Below are 6,098 nucleotides of genomic sequence, written 5' to 3'. Positions count from 1 at the left end.
ACTGGTTTTCCGCGGCTAGAATTTTGGAGGAAAAATAAGATGTTTTGGCCTCCAAGATGTCTTTTTTATACTGGGTAAGGATGGTGGTATACTCCAGTTTTAGAGAGGAGCAATAGTTTCTCCTCCATGCCCGCTCCGCCCGGCGTACTTTTAGTTTGGTGGCCTTAAGCTCTTCATTAAACCACCGATTGGCGTCCTTCTCATGATGTGCATGAGTGTGAAATATGCAGAGTGCAGGGATGGTGGCTTGTGTTGCAGTCATTACCATTCAGGACCATGGAGTAGTGTGGCCACTACTGTCCCCTGGGGCATCTTTTCCTAGGTATCATGTGTGTAAACCAAAAATGTCGACAATCTCTGTGTCCACAGCATAGGTTGTGCTCTGTGCCATTGTACCCTGGCACCATTTGTATTTACGTAAACTCTGCTACATGTGTCCACTGTACAGGCTGACCAAATGTCCTTTGTTCATACTCACAGGGGCCAGTGCCTGTGTGTCTTGGTAAAATGATCTGATGATGGCCATTTGTAGATGATGTATTTGTACTGGCGCACCAGGGGTATTTTGTGTCCAATCAGGATTTCTTGCAGGCCATGTGTTTTTATTCCAGACTAAGAGATGTAAGTGCTTCCTGTGTCTCAAAAAATTGTCTCATGTAGGGGGTGGTTGGTGCGGGCAAGGCCTACATGTCTAAACCTGAAGTCTCCTTGCTAGGTCTGGCCAGTGTGTGATGTTTGTCTGGACATACACTCAAGGTGTAGTGACTGTTAGACGGACCGGGAGGGTCGGCCGAGGTCAGGGGGAGAGGTCTCCGGGGAGAGCCGTCTCCAGCGATCGTACAGACAAGTGACTTCCCCCCCCACAGACAGATACCACACAAGGATAAGATTTAGTGTTCTTTATATGCACTTCTTAAGGTACGATGAAATAGTACAAGGAGGTCTGGACTCAGGGGTCCCCTCGATTTAGGTCTCTTAGGATAGGGAAGGGGAAGCGGGACAGTCTGTTTACCAGTCAGGTAGTTCGGATGAGATGATGGTTAGCCCACAATCCTCGAGCTTGGTGGTGTAGCTGGTACGGGCCGCGGCAGCGCCAGCAGGTCCCGGTAGAGGTGGTCGATACACGGTCCGCGGCAGCGCCAGCAGGTCTCAGTGAAGATGGTCGAGGTACGGTCCGCGGCAGCGCCAGCAGGTCCCGGTGAAGATGGTCGTTACAACGGGCCGCGGCAGCGCCAGCAGGTCCCGACGAGGGTGGATGTTGCAGAAGGCCGCGGCAGCGCCAGCAGGCAGGACGATAGTTCGCAAGATAGGGCTACGGCAGCGCCAGTAGTCCGTCAAGGCTGAGTTCTCTCGGTGTCTCTCGACTCCAGGATACAACTCCCATCCTGCTCCGGAGCTGCTCCAGTTATAGGGCAGGCGCCCTTTGATGTCCGGGTCCTCGCACTTGGAGGTCGGAGGGTCCGGGATGAAGGTGTCCAGACACCCAGCAGGGGGTGGAGCCAGCGCCTGGGGGAGCTGGAGGCGATCGGCACCTGGCGGGGGAAGAGCTCTTGACGCTTCGTTCTCCCATTGACCTGCCAAGTGGTCCGCTCACCTCCTGGGTGGATGGTGGTGCCGGGATGTCGGGGCCGGCCAGGCCCAGGGTTAGGGTCGGGGGGAGGCCACGCGGCCTCGTGGTGCAGGGCCCAAGATGGCGGCTTGACCCGGCCGGGGAAGCCGGTGGGGCTGGGCCCCGTGATGCATGGAGGTCCGAGGGCAGAAGTTCCGTCGGGAGACGGGGTGCAGGTGCTTTTCGTGGGTCACGCCTGGCGGCCCGGAGCTTGGGCCCTATCGTGCGGGGAGGGAGCAAGCCCTTCGTGTGGCCTGTCCAACATGCGTCCCCCCCAGCTGAAGGCGGGGAGAGTCACCCATCTTCTTGGGGACTCTCCTCGTCGAGGCGGAAAAATCGTGACAGGCCATCCGCGTTGGCGTGATCTTGGCCCGGTCGGTGCTCCACGGTGAAGTCCATTCCCTGCAGGGAAATGGACCAGCGCAATAGTTTTGGGTTCTCCCCCCGCATCTGCATCAGCCACTGCAGGGGTCGATGGTCGGTTTGTACCCGGAAGTGGGTACCGAAGAGGTAAGGCCGGAGCTTTTTGAGGGCCCATACCACTGCGAAGGCCTCCCTCTCGATGGTGCTCCAGCGTTGTTCTCGGGCCAGGAGACGCCGACTGATGAAGGCCACCGGCTGGTCATGACCCTCGGGGTTTAATTGAGAAAGAACGGCCCCGATGCCGTGGTCGGAGGCGTCTGTCTGTACCACGAACTCCCGACTGTAATCGGGGGCCTGGAGCACAGGGGCGGTGCACAGGGCGGCCTTCAGCTTCTCGAAGGCCGCTTGACAATCGGGGGTCCAGTTAATCCGCCTTGGTTGGTTCTTGGACGTGAGACCCGTGAGGGGCCCCACGATGCTGCCGTAGTCCTTCATGAACCGCCGGTAGTAGCCGGTGAGCCCCAAGAAGGCTCGGACCTCGGTCTGGGTGACGGGGGGCTGCCAGGACTGGATGGCAGCAATCTTAAGTTGCAGCGGGGCCACCAGCCCGCTTCCCACTTGGTGCCCAAGGTAGGTCACGGACCCTTGACCAATTTGGCATTTGCCGGCCTTAATTGTGAGGCCGGCCCGCTGGAGGGCCTGTAGGACCTCTTGGAGGTGGAGGAGGTGGTCGGACCAGTGGCGGCTGTATACGGCGATATCGTCCAGGTAGGCAGCGCTGAACTCTTCGAGCCCCGCCAAGACCTGGTTCACAAGGCGTTGAAACGTGGCGGGGGCATTCTTCATGCCGAAGGGCATGACCTTGAATTGGTAGTGGCCATTGGGGGTAGAGAAGGCTGACCGTTCCTGGGCCCGGGGTGTGAGACCGATCTGCCAGTAGCCCGCTGTTAGGTCGAAGATACTGAGGTAGCGGGCGGCCCCCAGCCGGTCGATCAGTTCGTCCGCTCGGGGGATCGGATGAGCGTCGGTCCGGGTGACAGCGTTCAAGCCCCGGTAGTCGACGCAGAATCTCAGTTCAGGTGTGGTGCCGGGGGCAGCGGCTTTGGGAACCAATACAACCGGGCTGGCCCAGGGACTGTCCGAGGGCTCGATGACCCCGATCGTGAGCATTTTGACCACTTCCTCCTGTATGCAGGCCCGTACCCGATCTGGTACGCGGTAGGCCCGGTGTCGAATAGGGGGACTGTCCCCGGTGTCCACGTCGTGCGAACACCACGGGGTGACCCCGGGGGTAAGGGAGAACAGTGCAGCGAACCGCAGCAGGAGGTTTCGGCAGCCCTGGCGTTGCTCCGAGGTGAGGGCGTCAGAGAGTCGGACCCCGTCCACGGAGCCGTCATTCTCCTGAGTCTTCAGGAGATCCGGGAGGGGTTCGGAGTCTTCCTCTGCCCCACTGGCCGTAGCCATCAGGAGGCTGAGTTCTGAGCGCACAAAGTGTGGTTTGAGTCGGTTGGTGTGGAGGACCCGAAGGGGGTTTCGGGAGGTCCCCATGTCGATGAGGTAAGTGACGGGGCTTTTGCGCTCGACCACTTTGAAGGGCCCCGTCCACTTATCTTGCAAGGCACATGGTTCGGTGGGGGACATCACCCACACTTGTTGACCAGGCTCGAACTCAACGGAGGAGGCATTGTGATCATACCATCTCTTCATGTCCTCCTGGCTGGCCTCGAGGTTCGCCTTGGCCATCTCTCTGAAGCGCCGGGTCTGATTGCGTAGGGCCAGGAGGTATTTGAAGACGTCTGGAGGAGTCTTTAGGGGGGCCATCTCCCAACCTTCCTTGACTAGGCTGAGGGGCCCTCGCACAGGGTGCCCGTACAGGAGTTCGAAAGGGCTAAAGCCGAGGGACTTCTGGGGGACTTCTCGGTAGGCGAAGAGGAGGCACGGGAGTAGTACATCCCACTGGCGACGGAGGGGCTCTTCCAATCCCCCAATCATCCCCTTGAGAGTGCGGTTAAAACGCTCCACTAGTCCGTTCCCTTGGGGGTGATAGGGGGTCGTGAATCTGTAGGTGACCCCGCATTGTTGCCAGAGGGACTTCATGTATTTGGAGATAAAGTTCGTGCCTCGGTCGCTGACGACTTCTCGGGGGAAGCCCACCCGGGAGAAGATCCCCATTAGGGCCCGGCCAACCACCGGAGCTGTCACGGTCCGTAGGGGCACCGCCTCGGGGTAGCGGGTGGCATGGTCCACTAGTACCAGGATGAACCTGTGTCCTTGTGCCGTGTGGGGGTCCAGAGGCCCCACAATGTCTATTCCTACCCTTTCGAATGGGGTGGTGACCACAGGGAAGGGTTGCAGAGGGGCTTTCAGCTTCCGACCACTCTTCCCGCTGGCTTGGCATGTGGGGCAGGACCGGCAGTGGTTCAGGACGTCGTTCCTCATTTTTGGCCAGAAAAAGTGGGTCACTAGGCGACTGTAAGTTTTGTCCTGGCCCAGGTGTCCAGCCAGGGGGACATCGTGGGCCAGGTTGAGTAGGAAGTCTCTGAAGCGGAGAGGTACCACCAGCACTCGACCGGCCCCTAGCTCTGCGATTCTTTGTTCGCTGTATAGCAGGTCGTTATCCCAGTAGACCCAGTGAGATCCGGTGGGGTCCCCTGCGTTCTGGGCGCTGGCTTGTTGGCGGAGTCCCTCGAGGGAGGGGCAGGTCTTTTGTTCCTGGCGGAACTGTTCTTGGGTGGGCCCCCCTTCTTGACGCCACTGAGCCAGGCCGGGAAAGTCCTGGGGTTGTGCGTCCCCTTCGGTCGTTGGCTCTGGGGGGCTGGCCTCGTCGTTGTCTTCTACTGGGGCGACCGGGGGCGGAGGTGCTGGCCATTCCGGTTCTTCTGATCGGGGGACGGCATGGGCGGCCATGGACCGGGTGGTTATGCAGGCCCAGTCCGGGAGGCCCAGCATCCCCAGGTGCTCTCTTCTCTCGACGGTGGCCCACGGGGAACTTTCGAGGTCATTCCCCAGGAGGCAGTCCACGGGGGCATCGTCCCGGACCGTCACCTTCAACAGGCCGGAGACCCCTCCCCATTCGAATGGGACGCAGGCCATTTGACACATACTTTCAGAATTGTCGGCTGAGCGGACGGGGCAGAGAATGTTCGGCAGGATCTGCTCGGGCTTCACCAGGTGACAGCGGACGGCCGTCACACTGGCGCCTGTGTCACGCAAGGCCTCGGCCCGATGTCCATTAATGGTCACCCACTGACCGTATTTCCTGGTGTTAGCGGGTAGGGGAGCCCGCGGGACCATGTCTCTTCCCCCTAGGCACGCCAGGACCATGGCGGCCGGTTCCCACTCTTGCTGGGCCGGCTCATACTCTTCCTGTTCCTCTGATAGTCGCTCTTCCCCCAGGGTGGCGGCAGCTACCTGGCGGGGCTTGGGTGTTTGGTTCTGCGGGCAGCTCGGGTCATTGGCGTAGTGGCCGACTCGCTGGCATCGGTGGCACGTGACGTTGGCTCGGAACCCAGGACGCATCGGGGGGTTGTCCCGGCCGGCCGGAGGCGGGGTGCTGGCCACGGGGGTTGCCGGCAAGGTTTCTCTCCCTCGCCCCTGGCCTCCTCCTCCTCGAGGACGGTGCTGGCCTTGGTTGCTTCGGTTCTGCTCGTGTGGCCCTCTCCGGCCCACTCGGGTGCTTTCCCATCGGTCAGCTTCGGCGGCGAGCTGCCGGGGGTCAGTCAGCTTGCTGTCGAGGAGGTGCTGCCTGAGCTCGACGAAACAGTTGTTCGACAGGTGCTCCCATACCATAAGGTTAAAGAGTTGCTCGTAGGTCGTGACATGGCTCCCCTTGATCCAACCCTCGAAGGCACGGCTGAAATAGTTAACGTACTCCACCCAAGTTGTACCCGGGATCCGGGTGCAATCTCTGAACCTCTGGCGGTACATCTCGGGTGTGAGGCCGTAGCGGGTGAGGAGGGCAGGCTTCATGTGGTCGTAGGACGACATTTGGTGATCTGGGAGCTGTAGCAGGGCATCGCGACCTTCGTTGACGAACCTCCCCCATAGTCCGGCTCCCCAATCACTCCGGTCGATCCGGTGGGAGGTCATGGCGATCTCGTAGGCTTTGAACCACTGTTGTATGTCG

Source organism: Triturus cristatus, chromosome 9 (genome assembly GCF_964204655.1).
Source record: "Triturus cristatus chromosome 9, aTriCri1.1, whole genome shotgun sequence".
NCBI lineage: Eukaryota > Metazoa > Chordata > Amphibia > Caudata > Salamandridae > Triturus > Triturus cristatus.
Note: the sequence above shows the minus strand (reverse complement) of the source record.